Genomic DNA, 12,192 nt, shown 5'->3' on the forward strand with positions numbered 1-12,192 from the left:
TCATGTCAATGACAGTAAGATCCAGCCTTATTGTACAAGATACCCTCTGCAATATCAAGTTTAGATAAACTGAGTTTATAGGCATGTAAACTTGTTCTTAATATTACAACCCAAGGACATCCGCCATCAAGCCACAGTCTGCCAGAAACTGCTCACCACAAGATACAAGATAAGGACAATCTCATAGCTCCAGAGGCCAGGTTAGAGAGGCCAAGCATATGAACACTACAAATTTGCAACTATATTTGTTGTGCAATTAGATTTTGCTCATTCTTTTCCTTTTAGCATGGAATTGCTAAAATCCCATGCTAAGAATTGGGCAAAAAGTTTCACCCACAAGAATTATCTTCTCCTTAGCTAGTTTTAAGGTCTGATTTTCAATACTGAGGGATAGTTTCAAGGTTTGCTAGCTTCTGTTACTAACATGACAGCATTAATGCACCTATGAGCAACATGAAGCATGGAAATCATTATTTCATTACTTGAGTGCCATTCACCTCTTGAGTATCTGGAAGTGCCTGAAAAACCTCAAGGGCTGTGGACCATAAGATGCAGAAAAAGCATGACTTACAAGTAGAGCAAAATGCTATTTAAAAATGCCAGCTCAGCAAATAAGATCTTAAAACCATTTAACAGCTTTTTACAACTAACTATATATCCTCAAAACAAGAGTCCTTTTAGATTAGAATGAAACTACAGCACAAATAGGAAGAGTAAAGACTTACTGAGAATATGGTTTGTCACTTGTGCAAAATGAGCAGTGTCTTTTGTTTCACAAAGTGACAACACTTTGGATACAACAGGCTACTGGGATTTAAAGTTATAAAGCCACAGGAAAATAACTTCGTGCCTGAGAGGCATCTAATTTCTCACATTAAACACCAACAAAAAGCAGCAAACACCATTTTACAACAAAGCACTTGCATAGGGCTTATAAATGAATGGAAAAGAGAGGCTGGAAGATGTTTTAAGCAGCAGGCTTGACCCTTATTTTAAAATGCATTGGATAAAAGTATGTATCTTTTTGCAATTTCAGTGTTCAGGCATCTAACCTGTTCCAGGTTTGAGGTGCAAAGCTCCTGCAGGGTGGCCTTGCAGCCTGCTCTCCAGCAGGAGAAAACTGAAAAAGCTTCAAATTTCATTTACAATATTTATAATTTTTCTTCTATGCTTAGCAACCTCAAGTCACCAGAAAAGTTGTTTTATGATACACAGAGGAGACACACAAGCCTTGATTCTCTGGGCTCCAGCTGCAAGACAAGCAGAAAACCTATGGAATTGTAGTCCATTCCATCCAACAGTGATGGGTCTTTTCTAATCCATCAATGCTGCTTGTAGTGAGGGCTCCAAGGCAGTGCAAGAAGGCTCCTGACTGTCTCAAGCTGCTAGAAAGGGAAGGAACAGCCCAAGAAGAAGAGCTAGGGAAAACTGGGTCATGAACAACATTCCTCCTTCAGCTACAAAGTCCAGGTAAGGGTAACTCCAGCAGTGCTCCTCCACCCCCCTGCTGCTGGCAGCACAGCACTCAGTCCCCTGCTCACCCCAAGCAGCTGTCACCACTCATGCCACAAGACACTGTGGCAGCACGGGGAGTGCTTCTTGCGACAAAAGCAGCTCTCACACCCATCTCAGCAAGCGGTACATACACAATTAAATTTATGACTGACTCCCTGAATGTGCTCTACAAAGCTGGTGCTTGGCCAAACAGGCCTCTGGACCCCAGAGCCAGCTTTCCCATTTGGTTTCCATGTGGCTGAGAGGGAGAGAGAGAGTAGGCACAGCTCAGAACAGACCCAACCAGATAACACTAACTCACTATCAGCTGCTGATTCATTTGCTTCCAAGTTTTGCAGTGAAGGGTTGGGGTAATTTGCTCTCTTTCCCCCTCTACCTTCTGAGATTCTGGAGCCCCACAACTCCTCACTACAGAGATATCACTTAAATGAAATCAGTGAGCCACCTGTTTTATACTGTGTTTGGATGGCAATTTCTCTGAGGACAGCACCTGTCTCTTATTCCATATTGACAGCACAACAGGCTTCACACTTAGCAGACCATGAGTCATTACTATTTCAAAACATTATTGAAAATATTATCAATAAGAATTATGTCACAGACATCGGTTTAAAAAAAAAGTTGGGATTTTATTCTCACTGTTAAAAAAAAGCAAACCAACCAAACAAAAAAAAACCCACCTAAAACAAGGCAGGGATTCCTGCTTTTCACATACAATTTCTAAACCCAGGGGCAATTACTGCAATTATTTCATGCATTACCCTTTGTGCTATCCAGGATAGAGGAAATGCAGTTAAATTCCTTTTCAGAACTAGTGCATACAAGCGAATTAGACACAGTGAATGCTGTAGCTGTGTCTGATTCTCGTTTAATAGGTTTGGATGATACCATTTGGCATTAATTTCTCTCTCTCATTTTATTTTGTCACACTTGGCATTTACTTCTGTGGTACTCAACTTCACAGTTCAATACAATTGAAGCTACAGCGATGCCAAACACATTGCTTTAACATCTTAATGGTTCAGGATATATTTGCATTTTTTCTTCCATCTTTGATCACAGTACTGCACAATTATCTCTGCACTATTTATTGTTTCCAGTGATACAAAGTGCTGGAATTATTAAACCTTGTTTTAACCTTATTCTTTTGTACCTCAAAGTATTTTCCTCTCCTTCCTGATGCAATCCAGAACTCAAAAGCTCAGCTATGCACATTACATCGCAAGGCTTCTGGTATTTCATACCTTTGAAGGTGTAGGTTAAAATAAAACAAAAACTTAAGCCACAATGTCAGTTCAAATACAGAACTTTTCATTTCTTTTCCCTAAGCTCACACAGCTTGCAAGACTGAAAGAAGCACAGGCAATATCATTAAAATAAAGAGTTCAAAATCTTTAAAAGCAAGATATGGGCAAGGCAGTTTGCAGGTGCCACAAACAAACTAAAGCCTTCATGGTATTTTGCTAACAGGATTCTTCCTTTGCTCATAGACTCTAATCTTAAACAAACATCCAGCCACAGTGGACGTGTAGAAGCAATAATGGAATTTGTCTGTCATTCATTTGGGTCTGAACAGCATTATGCACTTGCATTACAATACAACAGTATTTGTATTTTAGTTACAAGAGAACCACAAAGCAGGGAATTGAATCTTCAGAATAGTGAGCATGTAACAAGCACTAAGACAATAGTATTTAAACAATTTCCATCATCTTCTCCCTCCCTACCCAAATCAATAATTCAATTATGGAATCACCTCCACTTTTTCAGGACTCACACTCCACTTTTATTTAGAGCACTAAAATAAAAGACCAAGTCTTCAGAGAAAACCAAAATTCCCATGTAAGTTATGCTCTGAGTTTAGTGACGGTTTAGCAGAAACTGTCCTGTAAAAACACACTTTGTAACTTGTCATAGTCAAAACTATTCTCTCCTCCTCACACCTGAGCAGCCACCCATGCCCAGGCAGCTCCAGCACCATGCAAAACTGCCAATGCCCCCCCTGAGCTGCCCTACACCTTCACAGTGCTCCTGCACCTGGTGGGACAACCAGAGTCAAGTCAGTTGAGACATGCACGTAAAAAGAACATTTATAACTCAGTCCTTTAATAAATGCTTTGCCAGCTCACCCAAACACCCTGCCTCATCCCATAGGACAAAGGTGTGATATCTACCTGGGACTATTTTGAAGCCAAGACACTTTAGTCAAAAATATTTCCAGAAGGGCACAATGTTGCTGGATCAAAGGGTCATCAGCAATAAAAGCTTCTGAGAGGGAAAGTCAGCCCTGTCTTCTGCACACAAAGTAAATTGCATTTTAGTGAAGAATGCATTTGGGCCCAGCACCAACTGACAGAAAAGCAATCCTCTGGATGCTTAGATTCACCTTATGTGTTTTTAAATCCTGTTGTTTATTGCCAACCTAAAAAAAAATTGGCTCATTTAAAAATTTTAGAGGACATCTTCCTAATTTTCAGTATATCCTTAACACACATTTATATCAAATCTACATTTTTGGGATTGCCCCCAGTTCAACTCCAAAAGTGATTAATGTTTATTGCCACCTAATTTCTTGCATTTGCTTCTAGATATTGTATACATAAATCAGTGGCTGTCAGCTTACATAGCTCCTTTTTCCATTTTTCTCTACTTCATTGCACCTGCTGCTTCTCAAGAGTGATTATTTAATTGTAAAGTAAAATACCATTATTTAATACTTTAGCTAGGAGGAACAGAGATACTTGGTCATAGATTAATAAGGACTGAGTCTTACAGTTTGCAATTGAATTTATGTTAAACATGTTTTGTCATCTTCTGTAATAAGGTCCTGAACCACAGAAGGAAGACAGATCACTCTGAGAATTTGCTAATGCTACTGGCATATTTTGATTCTTTCCTTGCCCCTTTCAATAGCCTACTTAAGATTTTCAAATTTTGAACTGTAGTAATTTCTTCTGCATTGTAGGGGTTTTAATTTTTTCCCAAAATACATTTTAATGTATCAGTGTTAAAATCCTCATATTTAAAAGATGGAGCCACAAATACTTAGGGAAATTGGAAACATCTCCAGCTTAGTCCTGTCATGAGTCATCTTCTGGTTTCTTCTGTGTCCCTTTGAATTATCACAATAAGAACACAAGTTTTTTGCTAGAGGAGGATCTTTAAAGTAAATAAATATGTTTTCTCCTACTGAACCAAGAAGAAAGCAGAAGCATCTGATAAGTTAATAGTTTCAAAAGTAAGACAATCTCTAGAAATGCCTATTGCCATCCTACTTACAAATTCATACTCCCTATATCCTATCTGAATCCCCTAAGAATTAAACACAGTTGGAAGAAAACTAGAATTTTGCCATATATTTCTCATTTTCACCTGTTTAAATATATTGATAGCAAATTCAGTTCTAAACTCAACTGTCCAGTGGCTAGCTTTTCATTATGTGCCTTTGCAAGCTGCTGCAGGTTGTCAGCCCACACCTCTAGTGTGCTCAGCTGTCCCTGAGGGCTTTGTGTTTGGTGAAGAATTTCAATGCTGCTGTTAAACAGATTTTTCCTCAAAGTAAATGAGCTATTACCTTGTGTAAAAGAAAAGTATAAAACTGACCAGAAATGAAATTTGTGCTTTGACTTACACCCATGCATTTTTTCCTTTACTGGCTCATGCCAATATCTACCTGAGGAACTGGTAAACTATAAAATAAGACCTCAGTTGACATTGTCAGTTTTCAGAAGTAGACTCCCAATTTGACTGTTTTTGAGCTAACAGGTTGTAGGCTGCTGATTTAAAGCCTTACTGTTAAGAGTTTGAAAGGAAATTTGTCCATGATAAAAATCTAGTTTTGAGTGTAATATTTTCTCTCCCAAGTGTCTTTGCAAGCTACCCAGCTGTCTGTGCCAATGCAGAGCCTGTTCTTTGCATCACTGGATATTCAGTTACACCAACATGGGCACCCAAGTACAGGCAAGTGAGTTTGCCCAAGGGATATCAGCACAGGCACACACAGCTGGGTCACCTAATCTGCAACCAGCAAGGCATTGGAGGTTCATGCATTCAGTAACTGTCTTTCATTGCAGTTGATTTTTGGTACACATCAGCTGCTCTCTGGCTTCTCAGCCTCCCTTCTCTCCCTAGCAGGGTTTGAGATCCAAGCCATAGTTCTTCAGGCCCTTACCAGATGGCATTTCATACTCTGCCATGAACAGTGCCTAGAGCTTGGCCATGCCTGACAGACTCACACTCAAATCCCCATTTATTTTTCCAAGCAATAAAAATCACCCTGGGTGTTTTTCCCTCACACCTCCTTAGGATTAAAATGGGCTATATTCCAGTACTAAGCTTTACACCCATGGGAACACATCATGGAGAAAAAAAAATTCAAGCCCAAGAGTTTTCAGTCTAAAAGTCACCTTACAGAAGTGCTGAGAACAGACTGGAAAGAAATCATCTGGTATGTTAAGTTAAACACCAGTTACCAACCAAACAACTACTGGTTCTTGGGGGCAAAGTTATGTATACTCATAATGGCCCATTCAGATGTCAGGTCCTGTTTGGCTTTCAAGGTTCCATACAATTAAAGTATTTTTAAATTACGAGCCACTGATCATTACTTGATTACCCATTACCATGTAAGTGAATTAGGAAAACAACATTCAGGATTTAATAAAACATAAAACAGATTAGCAATTACATGCACAATTGTTCTATTGACTTTTCAACAAGATTTCTCAAGACTGAAAAAATATATGTATGAACACTGCTGTTTATAGAGTTCATTTTAGTTTTTAAAAGCAGGATACTTCATCATTTCATTATATAGAAGGAATCTGAAATTTATCATTAACAAAGTGATAGTCAAATGGATTGAATGCACAACTTTATGTATTGGAGCGAATATATCTACCTGATATTGTTGTATATAATTCAGATTTGAACACATAGTTAATGTACAGTACTCTTTTAGGATCTGAGTATTCAAACAAGCACAAGACTCCTTAAAAATATTTTTAATCCCTGCATTATACTAGAAGATATTAAGTGCCATGTAATTTATTTTTTTTTAATTAAAAAGGAGAGGGAATCCTTGTTCCAGCAGCTGTGATTTTCTACATAATGGTTCACTTAGTTGTCTAATTTTGTCTATAAAATTGTGCTTGATACATAAAGGTATCAATTCACTACAAAAGCACACACTGAATAAACCCCTCTATTGCTGCTTAACTACTTTACCAAACATTGTAGTATTGGAAGGCAATATCAATAATCATGTGAAAAAACATACACAGGGGCAGTGAAGAAAATAATCTTGTCTTAAATCTTGGTCCCACTAGAAGCAGGAGTAGAACCTACTGCAAGATCACTTTCTTAGCCCATTGTCCTTGTGGCCACTATACAAGAGCAGATGTCAATAGGAGGTTTGGATAAGCCACAGCAGGGACATGAGCAGAACAACAGTGCAATGTCTGTCTCAAGTCAATGCAACCAAGGGAAAGCAAAAACATCTAGGGAAGAAGCATTTGTTCCACATGATCAGCAGAAAGCCTCTGCAAGGGGAGGAAAGGGATAGCAGATGCTTCTGCAGGGGTGGGGAAATTACAAAGTATAGAGCAAGCTATACACTGCTTAACACACAGCATGGGGAATCGGGGCAGCTAATCAGCCATCCCTCAGACAAAGCTCCCTCTTTCCCCTGTGCAGTCACAGGCACACACACATTTAGCAGATAAGCCCTGCTGAGGGGCTGCCAGCACCCTTCCCATGTCTTAGGCACTAATGGTGGGTACAGCTCCTCCTGCTGTGCTTTATCCTGCTGGGCAGTGAGCAGAAAGATGCGCTAGTCCTCTTCCTAGAGGTGTTTATGTCTGCTCCCAAGCCAAGTTCCTCCTTCAGGTGTGTGTCCTACAGACATCTGGGTGGAAATGGCTTAGCAAGAGGGCACACTACACTATATTTAGGAGTTCTTGGCTCTGTTTAGCTGTTGATGTCAAGAACGCATCAAACACCAGCACAGGCAGGCAGCACTAGTGATCAGAGCACTTCTAACCTGGTAACACAAACTGCCTTTAGCACACTCAACTTTATGGCGAAAGCAAAAGCTTTTGCTACATTTTTGTTGTTTGTTGCTTAAGTAACAGACACATATGGTGTTCTTTTGCTAAGTTGCATGTTACTATATTTGAGCAGGAGTGATATTATTTATATTTGTGTCACCAAGGTCTGAGATGATCCTTTCTTTCCACACAAACACTTCCACCTGCAATGGCAAAGTACCACATGCCACTGAAATTACCTCCACCACCTCTGGCTTTCACTCCAACATAGTAAGAGCAATGAACCCTTTGGTTCTTGTGACCAAGCTAAATTCAATCCCGTACACTTGCTCCTTTTTCCTCTAGTAACCACACTTGTGAATTTACATCTCTCATCCTTCCTCAAGACATTTTAGGCACATGGAGTCCCTCTCAGCTTCCAGCAGACACTGGGCAAACACGAGTGACTTCTCCAGATTGTCCAACATGACAGGATCCTGCTTACTGCTGCTACAGCGGCACTCCGTTAAAAGCATTGGCTGGGCTCAGGGGAACGATGTGCTGTGGCAGTGTAAGGTATTGCACTATGGTCAAGAAACTTCTCCCAGGCTACATTTTGCACACAAGTGCTGCTCAATATCACTGAAGAACAAGTATCAGAGAATACTTTGTCCCTAGGCTGAGAGGACACATAACCTTCTTTTAGTAAAGCATCTTGCAGCGCTGCAAAACAGACAGCTGAGCAATTCCCACTTGTAAAGAGTGAGACAAAAACATGATGAAAACCAAGGCAACTGGTCCAAGCACTATGCACAGAAGTTTGAAGCAATGCTTGGAAGTAATTAGATTTAGGAAGAAGTAAAATATTAAACCATTTATAAATAAAACTCAAAATAAAAAAAACTAGTGTGGTTATCCTGACAATTAAAACTTCTGTTCAACCAATTAGTAAAAATAAGAAAATACATTTCAAAGAACATTAATTTGAAAAATGTCACAGAAAAAAGATGCTTTAGATGGTAAGAATAGCTACTCAGGGATCCACACTATTATATATTGCCACTGGACCATTGCTTAAACCTAATTTAGAGTCCTTCCATCCTATAGAGCTCCTAGAATTATTAGAAAAACAAATTGGAAAGCATATCTCCATGGAATAAGATGTCCATAATATCCAACTGTTCCATAAATGGGATAATTTATTTATCATTATTTTGGTTGAATTGTGAACAAGCAGGTTTAACAAGTAAGCCTTGCTGGACAAATATAAATGCCATTTCAGCACACTGTTAATGTGTCTCACAATGCCTAACAGAAAAATTTATTTCCTTTTAATATGAAATGATCACATTGCATTTTACAAAACACTGAAAAGAGATGATTCAGTCAAGAGTAAAAAAGTAATTTTCCTTTCCTCTATTGTATTTTTCTCTTTTCTCCCAGGGTATATAATGGAATAAATACACTTTAAAGAGTAGTTGTTTAAGACTGATCTTATCTTATACCTCAGGTCACAGCACAAGAGGATACATTGCCTTTTTCTTTTAGCTGCAAAGCATTTCTTGCTAAAAGGACATGGTCACTCCTGTTCCTAGGAGAAATTATTATCAAAGAAATTACACTATAATAGAGTGTGAACATGCAGGCTGGGGCTATCAACATTTGTCATTGCTCTTAAACTTGTCTTTGTTAATAATAAATTGTCTAAATTGATTCATAATAATGACAATTTTCCCCACAGGATAAGAACCAAGACAGTTGTTTTCCTTCCTTTTATTCTGTCAGTGAAAAAGAGACCCCTTCTTTCCACTAGGCTATTGGCTAATTATGAACAATTAATCATTAGTCTGAGCATAACATTTAACTGTTTCGTTATATTTTTCTGCACTTGCCAGTATCTTCTGTAGCAGTTTCATTTCAAACTGGACGCAATTCAAAAAAGAGGAGCAACAGCAGCTAATGCCAGGCTCAGGTCAGGTCCAATTTCTTTTTAAAAATGTTGGATAATCATGTTTTATTCCAAACCAAAAATATGTTTAAGCTGGAACAGAACCAGAAGGACAGTCTGGGAGAGCTGTTTCACAGTTTAAGAACCCTATTCATCAGTAACTGATGAAGAAACAAAAAGGGGATTTTTATCACCATGTGATGGAATTAGAAACTAGCACAAAGAACATTCATTAATAATAATAGTTAATAGTAATATGAATTCATTAATAACAATAGAAGTTATTAATTAATTAATAAATAAGTTCACATCATGATTAGATTGATGAACTTGATGTATTTAGTAGGCCCTGAAAAATACAAGGCTCAGATTCATGACGTGAAATTCAGGAGGTCTAAAAGTTGAGATCAGATAAGCATCCCAAGGCAACTAACTAAGAGTAATCAGCCAGAATCAAAAAACCTGCTACAAGTCATTCAGCAACAGGTTTTTTCAGAATGCAACAGGAGCTGCAGTTTTTTCTTCCACTGGCTCAGCAGCTTGAAACAGGCTGAGCAGGGCACCAAAATCCTGCCCATGAGATGAGAACTCCCAGCGCTCTTCCAGTGCACCCACCTAGCATCAGGGAACAAAGTAAGCCAAGCACACAGTATTTCAGCACTCACACCACAATCCTATCTTAGAGGGTTCAGCTCCCTGGTCAAAACCTTGTCAGACAAGCCCATTAAATTTTATAAAAGAACTTACAAATAAGCTGTAACATGATTTCAGCTCACCAGATGGTGGTATTAAGGTATTGCAAGAGGCACTAAACAGCGTTTGAGCAATGTTTATTGTCTGCCCCAATATGTTTCTTTAATAATGCTGGATGTATGAGGAATACAAAGTGCTCCATCTCTTGCTCACTTAGTGAAAATCATTTTCCAAAATCTGCTGCATATAACAGGAATCACCAGCTTTTAAAGCAACATGCCATATGGCATTCCCAAATTAGAGGTTAAGCGGAACAAAATCCCTTGAAGTCTAGGCAATAGTCTGTCTCAGGGAGAGAAGGTGTTTCCAATCATGTTTTCAGAGGCACTTATCTGACCAGACACAGTGGCTCAAGTGGAACTCCTGCAAAGGCCTTTCCTGCTCCATTCAGTCTCTCATAACCCACCCATGGGACACACAATTGACTGCTTAACACTCCACAGGCAAGTACTCCTACACATTAACTGGATGTCTTGTTCTTTCTATTGCTTTTCTACCCAATTTACACAAAAAAATCCATAGTTTACATTTTACATAATACACTACCTAGGTATGAAATGAAGGGTGTGCTTAAAAGTTAAATGACAAATGCAGCTTCTTTGCTACTCTGTAGCAGTGTTTTACTCCCCATAAGTTTATAAACTGAGTTATAGATAGAAGACACACTGGGACTTTGTTCAGTGAAAAAACACCAATGTTCCTGAGATTGAAGAGGAACAAAAATTATATTTGAGAAGATACTAAGATCTGGGAGGACTTATCTACTTCTAAAGTTCCTATAAAGCTAGGGTTACTCTCTCAATGGCAATTTATAATACAATAACGAGGGGTCCTTTCCCCCAAAACCCAAGAGACAACCCAAAAATACACCACCAACAACTGTATCAGATACTTAGCTAGAAGAGCCGCCTAAATACCACATATAGTGACGAAGACTTCTTTCAAAAGTTTATGGAAGTTTCAGTTTTGTGCTGTGAGTGTGAATTTCATGGCATGAGTCTCAGCCACATCTGAATCTACCCCACAGCTAACTGCTATTCACCAAATCCCAGGGGAGAGGACTTTTTCTCTCAGTTCTAGGATCTTAACTGCTAAACAAAAGGCAGCTAACTCAGCAACATCAGCACAGTGCATTCTACCAATAAAACACCAATAAGAGGAGATGCATTTTTTGTGTGAACTGGAAAAGAAAAAGGCAAACCAAACAACCAACAAAACCAAACAAATTTTTTAAAACCCTCAAAAGCAAGCAAACCAAAACAAAACCATAACAAGAGCAAAAAACCAGATAACTGGGGAGGGCAGTCAGACAAAAGACCAACTATTACAATATCATTTCTATTTCATATCGCAAACATAACTGTTCAGCAATTACTCAACGATTGCCAGACAAAAGAAGGCTTTTTGTTTTCTTGAAGGAACACAAGGTAATTATGCCAAGTTGCCTGAGACACTGCTGTAGCTTGTAATGATTGGGCTTTATAATAATGAATCATCACACAAGATAGCACTAACCAGCCCTAATACCAAACTTAGAAGCTAATATTCGTGCAGTTCTTACACTTATTACTGTATCAATAGATTGCCTAGATAGTTTCCATACCATCATTAAAAGCCTGTTTGTGTACATACATATTTATGCACTCAGCCCACCAGGTCTGCTAACTGGATCTGGCTCATAATCAACTTTAAGGTTACCAGTTCTTCATCAGGAAAGAACACAGACCAAGACTATTATAAAAAAAAGGTCTTTACACTTTGAAAGCCCAAGATCTGAAAGAGGCAGGCAGACATGAAGGTATTTTTCAAAGGACTAAGAGCTGGATTAGGCTCTAGTCTAGAAAGTACAAAGCCAGCATATAAGATTTCTCTCATTACAGAAGGCACCATAAATCTTGAAGTACAGATAACCACAGAGAATCAAAGGACTGGAAAGACGGAATTCCTGCT

Source organism: Geospiza fortis, unplaced genomic scaffold, assembly GCF_000277835.1.
Source record: "Geospiza fortis unplaced genomic scaffold, GeoFor_1.0 scaffold112, whole genome shotgun sequence".
Lineage (NCBI taxonomy): Eukaryota > Metazoa > Chordata > Aves > Passeriformes > Thraupidae > Geospiza > Geospiza fortis.